Source organism: Phallusia mammillata, chromosome 4, assembly GCF_965637545.1.
Source record: "Phallusia mammillata chromosome 4, kaPhaMamm4.hap1.1, whole genome shotgun sequence".
Classification (NCBI taxonomy): domain Eukaryota; kingdom Metazoa; phylum Chordata; class Ascidiacea; order Phlebobranchia; family Ascidiidae; genus Phallusia; species Phallusia mammillata.
The window spans coordinates 8,528,679-8,541,034 of NC_137255.1; the positions used below are offsets into that span (position 1 = coordinate 8,528,679).

Here is a 12,356-nt window from a genome sequence, read left to right on the forward strand (position 1 = left end):
AAGGTTGCAGTCGACTCAAAATGCGTAAACCTTCCAAGCAATACACATCACATAGGTGTGAACATACGACAATGCCAAAGGTTCGAACTTTCTGTTTTGAACAAGCCTTATGTATACATGCAGTTAACACATCGGCTCGTTGGTCTAGGGGTATGATTCTCGCTTTGGGTGCGAGAGGTCCCGGGTTCAAATCCCGGACGAGCCCTTCTAGAACACTTTTGGTCGCAACGTACAAGTACATTTTAAATGACTGAGTAATCGATACACGTCTGTCTTATATTGTACGCTTCTGTGCATTACAATCAAATCTATCATTTGAAAAAACAAACCAACAATTAAATGCGTGAACGCAAGGTTTCTTACTTCGATCTTTGAACAGTTTGTTTGTTACATGCAATATAATTGCCACTTAAACAAAATGTTGTCTTTGTGTCAAATGCTTTGGTACAAGCCATGCCAAACACTTGAAAAGAGTCCAACGCTCTACCGACTGAGCTAGCCGGGCGCACAAGGTTGCAGTCGACTCGAAATGCGTAAATCTTCCAAGCAATACACATCACATAGGTGTGAACTTACGACAATGGCAAAGGTTCGAACTTTCTGTTTTGAACAAGCCTTATGTATACATGCAGTTAACACATCGGCTCGTTGGTCTAGGGGTATGATTCTCGCTTTGGGTGCGAGTGGTCCCGGGTTCAAATCCCGGACGAGCCCTTCTAGAACACTTTTGGTCGCAACGTACAAGTACATTTTAAATGACTGAGTAATCGATACACGTCTGTCTTATATTGTACGCTTCCGTGCATTACAATCAAATCTATCATTTGAAAAAACAAACCAACAATTAAATGCGTGAACGCAAGGTTTCTTACTTCGATCTTTGAACAGTTTGTTTGTTACATGCAATATAATTGCCACTTAAACAAAATGTTGTCTTCGTGTCAAATGCTTTGGTACAAGCCATGCCAAACACTTGAAAAGAGTCCAACGCTCTACCGACTGAGCTAGCCGGGCGCACAAGGTTGCAGTCGACTCAAAATGCGTAAATCTTCCAAGCAATACACATCACATAGGTGTGAACATACGACAATGGCAAAGGTTCGAACTTTCTGTTTTGAACAAGCCTTATGTATACATGCAGTTAACACATCGGCTCGTTGGTCTAGGGGTATGATTCTCGCTTTGGGTGCGAGAGGTCCCGGGTTCAAATCCCGGACGAGCCCTTCTAGAACACTTTTGGTCGCAACGTACAAGTATATTTTGAATGACTGGGTTATCGAAACAATCTGTCTTATATCGCACGCTTCCATTTGTTAGAATCAAATCTATCATTTGAAAAAAACGAACAAACAATTAAATGCGTGAACGCAACGTTTCTTACTTTGATCTTTAAACAGTTTGTTTGTTCAATGCAATATAATTGCCACTTAAACAAAATGTTGTCTTTGTGTCAAATGCTTTGGTACAAATCATGCCAAACAATTGAAAAAAAGCCAAATACGCCACTTTATCGGAACTGCAAATTTTTCTTATCCAATCTAATACTTCGTACAAACTATCGCCCAACGGGGGGCTCGAACCCACGATCGTTGGATTAAGAGTCCAACGCTCTACCGACTGAGCTAGCCGGGCGCACAAGGTTGCAGTCGACTCAAAATGCGTAAACCTTCCAAGCAATACACATCACATAGGTGTGAACATACGACAATGCCAAAGGTTCGAACTTTCTGTTTTGAACAAGCCTTATGTATACATGCAGTTAACACATCGGCTCGTTGGTCTAGGGGTATGATTCTCGCTTTGGGTGCGAGAGGTCCCGGGTTCAAATCCCGGACGAGCCCTTCTAGAACACTTTTGGTCGCAACGTACAAGTACATTTTAAATGATTGGGTAATCGATACACGTCTGTCTTATATTGTACGCTTCCATGTCTTACAATCAAATCTATCATTTGAAAAAACAAACCAACAATTAAATGCGTGAACGCAAGGTTTCTTACTTCGATCTTTGAACAGTTTGTTTGTTACATGCAATATAATTGCCACTTAAACAAAATGTTGTCTTCGTGTCAAATGCTTTTGTACAAGCCATGCCAAACACTTGAAAAGAATTCCAAATCAGCTGGTTTGCCTGATTTACAAATCTGTCTCATCCAATCTAATACTTCGCACAAAATATCGCCCAACGTGGGGCTCGAACCCACGACCGTTGGATTAAGAGTCCAACGCTCTACCGACTGAGCTAGCCGGGCGCACAAGGTTGCAGTCGACTCAAAATGCGTAAACCTTCCAAGCAATACACATCACATAGGTGTGAACATACGACAATGGCAAAGGTTCGAACTTTCTGTTTTGAACAAGCCTTATGTATACATGCAGTTAACACATCGGCTCGTTGGTCTAGGGGTATGATTCTCGCTTTGGGTGCGAGAGGTCCCGGGTTCAAATCCCGGACGAGCCCTTCTAGAACACTTTTGGTCGCAACGTACAAGTACATTTTAAATGACTGAGTAATCGATACACGTCTGTCTTATATTGTACGCTTCTGTGCATTACAATCAAATCTATCATTTGAAAAAACAAACCAACAATTAAATGCGTGAACGCAAGGTTTCTTACTTCGATCTTTGAACAGTTTGTTTGTTACATGCAATATAATTGCCACTTAAACAAAATGTTGTCTTTGTGTCAAATGCTTTGGTACAAGCCATGCCAAACACTTGAAAAGAGTCCAACGCTCTACCGACTGAGCTAGCCGGGCGCACAAGGTTGCAGTCGACTCGAAATGCGTAAATCTTCCAAGCAATACACATCACATAGGTGTGAACTTACGACAATGGCAAAGGTTCGAACTTTCTGTTTTGAACAAGCCTTATGTATACATGCAGTTAACACATCGGCTCGTTGGTCTAGGGGTATGATTCTCGCTTTGGGTGCGAGTGGTCCCGGGTTCAAATCCCGGACTACCCCTTCTATAACACTTTTGGTCGCAACGTACAAGTATATTTTGAATGACTGGGTTATCGAAACAATCTGTCTTATATCGCACGCTTCCATTCGTTAGAATCAAATCTATCATTTGAAAAAACAAACCAACAATTAAATGCGTGAACGCAAGGTTTCTTACTTCGATCTTTGAACAGTTTGTTTGTTGCATGCAATATAATTGCCACTTAAACAAAATGTTGTCTTCGTGTCAAATGCTTAGGTACAAGCCATGCCAAACACTTGAAAAGAATTCCAAATCAGCTGGTTTGCCTGATTTACAAATCTGTCTCATCCAATCTAATACTTCGCACAAAATATCGCCCAACGGGGGGCTCGAACCCACGATCGTTGGATTAAGAGTCCAACGCTCTACCGACTGAGCTAGCCGGGCGCACAAGGTTGCAGTCGACTCAAAATGCGTAAACCTTCCAAGCAATACACATCACATAGGTGTGAACATACGACAATGCCAAAGGTTCGAACTTTCTGTTTTGAACAAGCCTTATGTATACATGCAGTTAACACATCGGCTCGTTTGTCTAGGGGTATGATTCTCGCTTTGGGTGCGAGAGGTCCCGGGTTCAAATCCCGGACGAGCCCTTCTAGAACACTTTTGGTCGCAACGTACAAGTACATTTTAAATGACTGAGTAATCGATACACGTCTGTCTTATATCGCACGCTTCCATTTGTTAGAATCAAATCTATCATTTGAAAAAACAAACCAACAATTAAATGCGTGAACGCAAGGTTTCTTACTTCGATCTTTGAACAGTTTGTTTGTTGCATGCAATATAATTGCCACTTAAACAAAATGTTGTCTTCGTGTCAAATGCTTTGGTACAAGCCATGCCAAACACTTGAAAAGAATTCCAAATCAGCTGGCTTGCCTGATTTACAAATCTGTCTCATCCAATCTAATACTTCGCTCAAAATATCGCCCAACGTGGGGCTCGAACCCACGACCGTTGGATTAAGAGTCCAACGCTCTACCGACTGAGCTAGCCGGGCGCACAAGGTTGCAGTCGACTCAAAATGCGTAAACCTTCCAAGCAATACACATCACATAGGTGTGAACATACGACAATGGCAAAGGTTCGAACTTTCTGTTTTGAACAAGCCTTATGTATACATGCAGTTAACACATCGGCTCGTTGGTCTAGGGGTATGATTCTCGCTTAGGGTGCGAGAGGTCCCGGGTTCAACTCCCGGACGAGCCCTTCTATTACACTTTTGGTCGCAACGTACAAGTACATTTTAAATGACTGGGTTATTGATACACGTCTGTCTTATATCGTACGCTTCCGTGCCTCACAATCAAATCTATCATTTGAAAAAACAAACCAACAATTAAATGCGTGAACGCAAGGTTTCTTACTTCGATCTTTGAACAGTTTGTTTGTTCAATGCAATATAATTGCCACTTAAACAAAATGTTGTTTTCGTGTCAAATGCTTTGGTACAAGCCATGCCAAACACTTGAAAAGAATTCCAAATCAGCTGGTTTGCCTGATTTACAAATCTGTCTCGGCGAGAGGTCCCGGGTTCAAATCCCGGACGAGCCCTTCTATAACACTTTTGGTCGCAACGTACAAGTATATTTTGAATGACTGGGTTATCGAAACAATCTGTCTTATATCGCTCGCTTCCATTTGTTAGAATCAAATCTATCATTTGAAAAAAACCAACAAACAATTAAATGCGTGAACGCAACGTTTCTTACTTTGATCTGTAAACAGTTTGTTTGTTCAATGCAATATAATTGCCACTTAAACAAAATGTTGTCTTTGTGTCAAATGCTTTGGTACAAATCATTCCAAACAATTGAAAAAAAGCCAAATCAGCCACTTTATTGGAACTGCAAATTTTTCTTATCCAATCTAATACTTCGCACAAACTATCGCCTAATGGGGGGCTCGAACCCACGACAGTTGGACTAAGAGTCCAACGCTCTACCGACTGAGCTAGCCGGGCGCACAAGGTTGCAGTCGACTCAAAATGCGTAAACCTTCCAAGCAATACATATCACATAGGCGTGAATAGACGACAATGGCAAAGGATCGAACTTTCTGGTTAAAACAACTCTTGTTTATACGTGCAGTTGACACATCGGCTCGTTGGTCTAGGGGTATGATTCTCGCTTTGGGTGCGAGAGGTCCCGGGTTCAAATCCCGGACGAGCCCTTCTATAACACTTTTGGACGCAACGTACAAGTACATTTTAAATTACTGGGTAATCGATACACGTCTGTCTTATATTGTACGCTTCCATGTCTTACAATCAAATCTATCATTTGAAAAAACAAACCAACAATTAAATGCGTGAACGCAAGGTTTCTTACTTCGATCTTTGAACAGTTTGTTTGTTACATGCAATATAATTGCCACTTAAACAAAATGTTGTCTTCGTGTCAAATGCTTTTGTACAAGCCATGCCAAACACTTGAAAAGAATTCCAAATCAGCTGGTTTGCCTGATTTACAAATCTGTCTCATCCAATCTAATACTTCGCACAAAATATCGCCCAACGTGGGGATCGAACCCACGACCGTTGGATTAAGAGTCCAACGCTCTACCGACTGAGCTAGCCGGGCGCACAAGGTTGCAGTCGACTCAAAATGCGTAAACCTTCCAAGCAATACACTTCACATAGGTGTGAACATACGACAATGGCAAAGGTTCGAACTTTCTGTTTTGAACAAGCCTTATGTATACATGCAGTTAACACATCGGCTCGTTGGTCTAGGGGTATGATTCTCGCTTTGGCTGCGAGAGGTCCCGGGTTCAAATCCCGGACGAGCCCTTCTAGAACACTTTTGGTCGCAACGTACAAGTACATTTTAAATGACTGAGTAATCGATACACGTCTGTCTTATATTGTACGCTTCCGTGCATTACAATCAAATCTATCATTTGAAAAAACAAACCAACAATTAAATGCGTGAACGCAAGGTTTCTTACTTCGATCTTTGAACAGTTTGTTTGTTACATGCAATATAATTGCCACTTAAACAAAATGTTGTCTTCGTGTCAAATGCTTTGGTACAAGCCATGCCAAACACTTGAAAAGAGTCCAACGCTCTACCGACTGAGCTAGCCGGGCGCACAAGGTTGCAGTCGACTCGAAATGCGTAAATCTTCCAAGCAATACACATCACATAGGTGTGAACTTACGACAATGGCAAAGGTTCGAACTTTCTGTTTTGAACAAGCCTTATGTATACATGCAGTTAACACATCGGCTCGTTGGTCTAGGGGTATGATTCTCGCTTTGGGTGCGAGAGGTCCCGGGTTCAAATCCCGGACGAGCCCTTCTAGAACACTTTTGGTCGCAACGTACAAGTATATTTTGAATGACTGGGTTATCGAAACAATCTGTCTTATATCGCACGCTTCCATTTGTTAGAATCAAATCTATCATTTGAAAAAACAAACCAACAATTAAATGCGTGAACGCAAGGTTTCTTACTTCGATCTTTGAACAGTTTGTTTGTTGCATGCAATATAATTGCCACTTAAACAAAATGTTGTCTTCGTGTCAAATGCTTTGGTACAAGCCATGCCAAACACTTGAAAAGAATTCCAAATCAGCTGGTTTGCCTGATTTACAAATCTGTCTCATCCAATCTAATACTTCGCACAAAATATCGCCCAACGTGGGGCTCGAACCCACGACCGTTGGATTAAGAGTCCAACGCTCTACCGACTGAGCTAGCCGGGCGCACAAGGTTGCAGTCGACTCAAAATGCGTAAACCTTCCAAGCAATACACATCACATAGGTGTGAACATACGACAATGGCAAAGGTTCGAACTTTCTGTTTTGAACAAGCCTTATGTATACATGCAATTAACACATCGGCTCGTTGGTCTAGGGGTATGATTCTCGCTTAGGGTGCGAGAGGTCCCGGGTTCAACTCCCGGACGAGCCCTTCTATTACACTTTTGGTCGCAACGTACAAGTACATTTTAAATGACTGGGTTATTGATACACGTCTGTCTTATATCGTACGCTTCCGTGCCTTACAATCAAATCTATCATTTGAAAAAACAAACCAACAATTAAATGCGTGAACGCAAGGTTTCTTACTTCGATCTTTGAACAGTTTGTTTGTTCAATGCAATATAATTGCCACTTAAACAAAATGTTGTTTTCGTGTCAAATGCTTTGGTACAAGCCATGCCAAACACTTGAAAAGAATTCCAAATCAGCTGGTTTGCCTGATTTACAAATCTGTCTCATCCAATCTAATACTTCGCACAAAATATCGCCCAACGTGGGGCTCGAACCCACGACCGTTGGATTAAGAGTCCAACGCTCTACCGACTGAGCTAGCCGGGCGCACAAGGTTGCAGTCGACTCAAAATGCGTAAACCTTCCAAGCAATACACATCACATAGGTGTGAACATACGACAATGGCAAAGGTTCGAACTTTCTGTTTTGAACAAGCCTTATGTATACATGCAGTTAACACATCGGCTCGTTGGTCTAGGGGTATGATTCTCGCTTTGGGTGCGAGAGGTCCCGGGTTCAAATCCCGGACGAGCCCTTCTAGAACACTTTTGGTCGCAACGTACAAGTACATTTTAAATGACTGAGTAATCGATACACGTCTGTCTTATATCGCACGCTTCCATTTGTTAGAATCAAATCTATCATTTGAAAAAACAAACCAACAATTAAATGCGTGAACGCAAGGTTTCTTACTTCGATCTTTGAACAGTTTGTTTGTTGCATGCAATATAATTGCCACTTAAACAAAATGTTGTCTTCGTGTCAAATGCTTTGGTACAAGCCATGCCAAACACTTGAAAAGAATTCCAAATCAGCTGGTTTGCCTGATTTACAAATCTGTCTCATCCAATCTAATACTTCGCACAAAATATCGCCCAACGTGGGGCTCGAACCCACGACCGTTGGATTAAGAGTCCAACGCTCTACCGACTGAGCTAGCCGGGCGCACAAGGTTGCAGTCGACTCAAAATGCGTAAACCTTCCAAGCAATACACATCACATAGGTGTGAACATACGACAATGGCAAAGGTTCGAACTTTCTGTTTTGAACAAGCCTTATGTATACATGCAGTTAACACATCAGGTCGTTGGTCTAGGGGTATGATTCTCGCTTAGGGTGCGAGAGGTCCCGGGTTCAACTCCCGGACGAGCCCTTCTATAACACTTTTGGTCGCAACGTACAAGTACATTTTAAATGACTGGGTTATTGATACACGTCTGTCTTATATCGTACGCTTCCGTGCCTTACAATCAAATCTATCATTTGAAAAAACAAACCAACAATTAAATGCGTGAACGCAAGGTTTCTTACTTCGATCTTTGAACAGTTTGTTTGTTCAATGCAATATAATTGCCACTTAAACAAAATGTTGTTTTCGTGTCAAATGCTTTGGTACAAGCCATGCCAAACACTTGAAAAGAATTCCAAATCAGCTGGTTTGCCTGATTTACAAATCTGTCTCTGCGAGAGGTCCCGGGTTCAAATCCCGGACGAGCCCTTCTATAACACTTTTGGTCGCAACGTACAAGTATATTTTGAATGACTGGGTTATCGAAACAATCTGTCTTATATCGCTCGCTTCCATTTGTTAGAATCAGATCTATCATTTGAAAAAAACCAACAAACAATTAAATGCGTGAACGCAACGTTTCTTACTTTGATCTGTAAACAGTTTGTTTGTTCAATGCAATATAATTGCCACTTAAACAAAATGTTGTCTTTGTGTCAAATGCTTTGGTACAAATCATTCCAAACAATTGAAAAAAAGCCAAATCAGCCACTTTATCGGAACTGCAAATTTTTCTTATCCAATCTAATACTTCGCACAAACTATCGCCTAATGGGGGGCTCGAACCCACGACAGTTGGACTAAGAGTCCAACGCTCTACCGACTGAGCTAGCCGGGCGCACAAGGTTGCAGTCGACTCAAAATGCGTAAACCTTCCAAGCAATACATATCACATAGGCGTGAATAGACGACAATGGCAAAGGATCGAACTTTCTGGTTAAAACAACTCTTGTTTATACGTGCAGTTGACACATCGGCTCGTTGGTCTAGGGGTATGATTCTCGCTTTGGGTGCGAGAGGTCCCGGGTTCAAATCCCGGACGTGCCCTTCTAGAACACTTTTGGTCGCAACGTACCAGTACATTTTAAATGATTGGGTAATCGATACACGTCTGTCTTATATTGTACGCTTCCGTGCCTTACAATCAAATCTATCATTTGAAAAAACAAACCAACAATTAAATGCGTGAACGCAAGGTTTCTTACTTCGATCTTTGAACAGTTTGTTTGTTACATGCAATATAATTGCCACTTAAACAAAATGTTGTCTTCGTGTCAAATGCTTTGGTACAAGCCATGCCAAACACTTGAAAAGAATTCCAAATCAGCTAGTTTGCCTGATTTACAAATCTGTCTCATCCAATCTAATACTTCGCACAAAATATCGCCCAACGTGGGGCTCGAACCCACGACCGTTGGATTAAGAGTCCAACGCTCTACCGACTGAGCTAGCCGGACGCACAAGGTTGCAGTCGACTCAAAATGCGTAAATCTTCCCAGCAATACACATCACATAGGTGTGAACATACGACAATGGCAAAGGTTGGAACTTTCTGATTTGAACAAGCCTTATGTATACATGCAGTTAACACATCGGCTCGTTGGTCTAGGGGTATGATTCTCGCTTTGGGTGCGAGAGGTCACGGGTTCAAATCCCGGACGAGCCCTTCTAGAACACTTTTGGTCGCAACGTACAAGTATATTTTGAATGACTGGGTTATCGAAACAATCTGTCTTATATCGCACGCTTCCATTTGTTAGAATCAAATCTATCATTTGAAAAAAACGAACAAACAATTAAATGCGTGAACGCAACGTTTCTTACTTTGATCTTTAAACAGTTTGTTTGTTCAATGCAATATAATTGCCACTTAAACAAAATGTTGTCTTTGTGTCAAATGCTTTGGTACAAATCATGCCAAACAATTGAAAAAAAGCCAAATCAGCCACTTTATCGGAACTGCAAATTTTTCTTATCCAATCTAATACTTCGTACAAACTATCGCCCAACAGGGGGCTCGAACCCACGACCTCCAACGCTCTACCGACTGAGCTAGCCGGGCGCACAAGGTTGCAGTCGACTCAAAATGCGTAAACCTTCCAAGCAATACATATCACATAGGCGTGGACATACGACAATGGCAAAGGATCGAACTTTCTGGTTAAAACAACTCTTGTTTATACGTGCAGTTGACACATCGGCTCGTTGGTCTAGGGGTATGATTCTCGCTTTGGGTGCGAGAGGTCCCGGGTTCAAATCCCGGACGAGCCCTTCTATAACACTTTTGGTCGCAACGTACAAATACATTTTAAATGACTGGGTTATCGATACACGTCTGTCTTATATCGTACGCTTCCGTGCCTTACAATCAAATCTATCATTTGAAAAAACAAACCAACAATTAAATGCGTGAACACAAGGTTTCTTACTTCGATCTTTGAACAGTTTGTTTGTTACATGCAATATAATTGCCACTGAAACAAAATGTTGTCTTCGTGTCAAATGCTTTGGTACAAGCCATGCCAAACACTTGAAAAGAAATCCAAATCAGCTGGTTTGCCTGATTTACAAATCTGTCTCATCCAATCTAATACTTCGCACAAAATATCGCCCAACGTGGGGCTCGAACCCACGACCGTTGGATTAAGAGTCCAACGCTCTACCGACTGAGCTAGCCGGGCGCAGAAGTTGCAGTCGACTCAAAATGGGTAAACCTTCCAAGCAATACACATCACATAGGTGTGAACATACGTCAATGGCAAAGGTTCGAACTTTCTGTTTTGAACAAGCCTTATGTATACATGCAGTTAACACATCGGCTCGTTGGTCTAGGGGTATGATTCTCGCTTAGGGTGCGAGAGGTCCCGGGTTCAAATCCCGGACGAGCCCTTCTAGAACACTTTTGGTCGCAACGTACAAGTACATTTTAAATGACTGGGTTATCGATACACGTCTGTCTTATATCGTACGCTTCCGTGCCTTACAATCAAATCTATCATTTGAAAAAACAAACCAACAATTAAATGCGTGAACGCAAGGTTTCTTACTTCGATCTTTGAACAGTTTGTTTGTTACATGCAATATAATTGCCACTTAAACAAAATGTTGTCTTCGTGTCAAATGCTTTGGTACAAGCCATGCCAAACACTTGAAAAGAATTTCAAATCAGCTGGTTTGCCTGATTTACAAATCTGTCTCATCCAATCTAATACTTCGCACAAAATATCGCCCAACGTGGGGCTCGAACCCACGACCGTTGGATTAAGAGTCCAACGCTCTACCGACTGAGCTAGCCGGGCGCACAAGGTTGCAATCGACTCAAAATGCGTAAACCTTCCAAGCAATACACATCACATAGGTGTGAACATACGACAATGGCAAAGGTTCGAACTTTCTGTTTTGAACAAGCCTTACGTATACATGCAGTTAACACATCGGCTCGTTGGTCTAGGGGTATGATTCTCGCTTTGGGTGCGAGAGGTCCCGGGTTCAAATCCCGGACGAGCCCTTCTATAACACTTTTGGTCGCAACGTACAAGTATATTTTGAATGACTGGGTTATCGAAACAATCTGTCTTATATTGCACGCTTCCATTTGTTAGAATCAAATCTATCATTTGAAAAAAACGAACAAACAATTAAATGCGTGAACGCAACGTTTCTTACTTTGATCTTTAAACAGTTTGTTTGTTCAATGCAATATAATTGCCACTTAAACAAAATGTTGTCTTTGTGTCAAATGCTTTGGTACAAACCATTCCAAACAATTGAAAAAAGCCAAATCAGCCACTTTATCGGAACTACAAATTTTTCTTATCCAATCTAATACTTCGCACAAACTATCGCCCAACGGGGGGCTCGAACCCACGACCGTTGGATTAAGAGTCCAACGCTCTACCGACTGAGCTAGCCGGGCGCACAAGGTTGCAGTCGACTCAAAATGCGTAAACCTTCCAAGGAATACATATCACATAGGCGTGAACATACGACAATGGCAAAGGATCGAACTTTCTGGTTAAAACAACTCTTGTTTATACGTGCAGTTGACACATCGGCTCGTTGGTCTAGGGGTATGATTCTCGCTTAGGGTGCGAGAGGTCCCGGGTTCAAATCCCGGACGAGCCCTTCTAGAACACTTTTGGTCGCAACGTACAAGTACATTTTAAATGACTGGGTTATCGATACACGTCTGTCTTATATCGTACGCTTCCGTGCCTTACAATCAAATCTATCATTTGAAAAAACAAACCAACAATTAAATGCGTGAACGCAAGGTTTCTTACTTCG

At 41.8% G+C, this 12,356-nt stretch overlaps 30 non-coding genes across 30 annotated transcripts; 18 read left to right on the forward strand and 12 right to left on the reverse strand.

The window, feature by feature from the left end:
- Positions 1-133: 133 nt before the first annotated feature.
- Positions 134-205, forward strand: Trnap-ugg (transfer RNA proline (anticodon UGG)). Its single transcript has one exon. It is a non-coding gene; the product is annotated as a tRNA-Pro (tRNA).
- Positions 206-642: 437 nt separating this feature from the next.
- On the forward strand, positions 643-714 carry Trnap-ugg (transfer RNA proline (anticodon UGG)). Its single transcript has one exon. It is a non-coding gene; the product is annotated as a tRNA-Pro (tRNA).
- A 437-nt stretch (positions 715-1,151) lies between these two features.
- On the forward strand, positions 1,152-1,223 carry Trnap-ugg (transfer RNA proline (anticodon UGG)). The gene has a single exon. It is a non-coding gene; the product is annotated as a tRNA-Pro (tRNA).
- A 336-nt stretch (positions 1,224-1,559) lies between these two features.
- On the reverse strand, positions 1,560-1,632 carry Trnak-cuu (transfer RNA lysine (anticodon CUU)). The gene has a single exon. It is a non-coding gene; the product is annotated as a tRNA-Lys (tRNA).
- Positions 1,633-1,769: 137 nt separating this feature from the next.
- Trnap-ugg (transfer RNA proline (anticodon UGG)) lies at positions 1,770-1,841 on the forward strand. The gene has a single exon. It is a non-coding gene; the product is annotated as a tRNA-Pro (tRNA).
- A 337-nt stretch (positions 1,842-2,178) lies between these two features.
- Positions 2,179-2,251, reverse strand: Trnak-cuu (transfer RNA lysine (anticodon CUU)). Its single transcript has one exon. It is a non-coding gene; the product is annotated as a tRNA-Lys (tRNA).
- Positions 2,252-2,388: 137 nt separating this feature from the next.
- On the forward strand, positions 2,389-2,460 carry Trnap-ugg (transfer RNA proline (anticodon UGG)). Its single transcript has one exon. It is a non-coding gene; the product is annotated as a tRNA-Pro (tRNA).
- An 845-nt stretch (positions 2,461-3,305) lies between these two features.
- Trnak-cuu (transfer RNA lysine (anticodon CUU)) lies at positions 3,306-3,378 on the reverse strand. The gene has a single exon. It is a non-coding gene; the product is annotated as a tRNA-Lys (tRNA).
- A 137-nt stretch (positions 3,379-3,515) lies between these two features.
- Positions 3,516-3,587, forward strand: Trnap-ugg (transfer RNA proline (anticodon UGG)). Its single transcript has one exon. It is a non-coding gene; the product is annotated as a tRNA-Pro (tRNA).
- A 337-nt stretch (positions 3,588-3,924) lies between these two features.
- On the reverse strand, positions 3,925-3,997 carry Trnak-cuu (transfer RNA lysine (anticodon CUU)). The gene has a single exon. It is a non-coding gene; the product is annotated as a tRNA-Lys (tRNA).
- Positions 3,998-4,134: 137 nt separating this feature from the next.
- On the forward strand, positions 4,135-4,206 carry Trnap-agg (transfer RNA proline (anticodon AGG)). The gene has a single exon. It is a non-coding gene; the product is annotated as a tRNA-Pro (tRNA).
- An 891-nt stretch (positions 4,207-5,097) lies between these two features.
- Positions 5,098-5,169, forward strand: Trnap-ugg (transfer RNA proline (anticodon UGG)). The gene has a single exon. It is a non-coding gene; the product is annotated as a tRNA-Pro (tRNA).
- A 337-nt stretch (positions 5,170-5,506) lies between these two features.
- Trnak-cuu (transfer RNA lysine (anticodon CUU)) lies at positions 5,507-5,579 on the reverse strand. Its single transcript has one exon. It is a non-coding gene; the product is annotated as a tRNA-Lys (tRNA).
- A 137-nt stretch (positions 5,580-5,716) lies between these two features.
- Positions 5,717-5,788, forward strand: Trnap-ugg (transfer RNA proline (anticodon UGG)). Its single transcript has one exon. It is a non-coding gene; the product is annotated as a tRNA-Pro (tRNA).
- A 437-nt stretch (positions 5,789-6,225) lies between these two features.
- On the forward strand, positions 6,226-6,297 carry Trnap-ugg (transfer RNA proline (anticodon UGG)). The gene has a single exon. It is a non-coding gene; the product is annotated as a tRNA-Pro (tRNA).
- Positions 6,298-6,633: 336 nt separating this feature from the next.
- On the reverse strand, positions 6,634-6,706 carry Trnak-cuu (transfer RNA lysine (anticodon CUU)). Its single transcript has one exon. It is a non-coding gene; the product is annotated as a tRNA-Lys (tRNA).
- Positions 6,707-6,843: 137 nt separating this feature from the next.
- On the forward strand, positions 6,844-6,915 carry Trnap-agg (transfer RNA proline (anticodon AGG)). Its single transcript has one exon. It is a non-coding gene; the product is annotated as a tRNA-Pro (tRNA).
- A 337-nt stretch (positions 6,916-7,252) lies between these two features.
- Positions 7,253-7,325, reverse strand: Trnak-cuu (transfer RNA lysine (anticodon CUU)). Its single transcript has one exon. It is a non-coding gene; the product is annotated as a tRNA-Lys (tRNA).
- Positions 7,326-7,462: 137 nt separating this feature from the next.
- Positions 7,463-7,534, forward strand: Trnap-ugg (transfer RNA proline (anticodon UGG)). Its single transcript has one exon. It is a non-coding gene; the product is annotated as a tRNA-Pro (tRNA).
- Positions 7,535-7,871: 337 nt separating this feature from the next.
- Trnak-cuu (transfer RNA lysine (anticodon CUU)) lies at positions 7,872-7,944 on the reverse strand. The gene has a single exon. It is a non-coding gene; the product is annotated as a tRNA-Lys (tRNA).
- Positions 7,945-9,044: 1,100 nt separating this feature from the next.
- Positions 9,045-9,116, forward strand: Trnap-ugg (transfer RNA proline (anticodon UGG)). The gene has a single exon. It is a non-coding gene; the product is annotated as a tRNA-Pro (tRNA).
- Positions 9,117-9,453: 337 nt separating this feature from the next.
- Positions 9,454-9,526, reverse strand: Trnak-cuu (transfer RNA lysine (anticodon CUU)). The gene has a single exon. It is a non-coding gene; the product is annotated as a tRNA-Lys (tRNA).
- Positions 9,527-9,663: 137 nt separating this feature from the next.
- Positions 9,664-9,735, forward strand: Trnap-ugg (transfer RNA proline (anticodon UGG)). The gene has a single exon. It is a non-coding gene; the product is annotated as a tRNA-Pro (tRNA).
- A 533-nt stretch (positions 9,736-10,268) lies between these two features.
- On the forward strand, positions 10,269-10,340 carry Trnap-ugg (transfer RNA proline (anticodon UGG)). The gene has a single exon. It is a non-coding gene; the product is annotated as a tRNA-Pro (tRNA).
- A 337-nt stretch (positions 10,341-10,677) lies between these two features.
- Positions 10,678-10,750, reverse strand: Trnak-cuu (transfer RNA lysine (anticodon CUU)). The gene has a single exon. It is a non-coding gene; the product is annotated as a tRNA-Lys (tRNA).
- Positions 10,751-10,886: 136 nt separating this feature from the next.
- Positions 10,887-10,958, forward strand: Trnap-agg (transfer RNA proline (anticodon AGG)). The gene has a single exon. It is a non-coding gene; the product is annotated as a tRNA-Pro (tRNA).
- A 337-nt stretch (positions 10,959-11,295) lies between these two features.
- Trnak-cuu (transfer RNA lysine (anticodon CUU)) lies at positions 11,296-11,368 on the reverse strand. The gene has a single exon. It is a non-coding gene; the product is annotated as a tRNA-Lys (tRNA).
- A 137-nt stretch (positions 11,369-11,505) lies between these two features.
- On the forward strand, positions 11,506-11,577 carry Trnap-ugg (transfer RNA proline (anticodon UGG)). Its single transcript has one exon. It is a non-coding gene; the product is annotated as a tRNA-Pro (tRNA).
- A 335-nt stretch (positions 11,578-11,912) lies between these two features.
- Trnak-cuu (transfer RNA lysine (anticodon CUU)) lies at positions 11,913-11,985 on the reverse strand. Its single transcript has one exon. It is a non-coding gene; the product is annotated as a tRNA-Lys (tRNA).
- A 137-nt stretch (positions 11,986-12,122) lies between these two features.
- On the forward strand, positions 12,123-12,194 carry Trnap-agg (transfer RNA proline (anticodon AGG)). The gene has a single exon. It is a non-coding gene; the product is annotated as a tRNA-Pro (tRNA).
- The last annotated feature ends 162 nt before the right edge of the window (positions 12,195-12,356 follow it).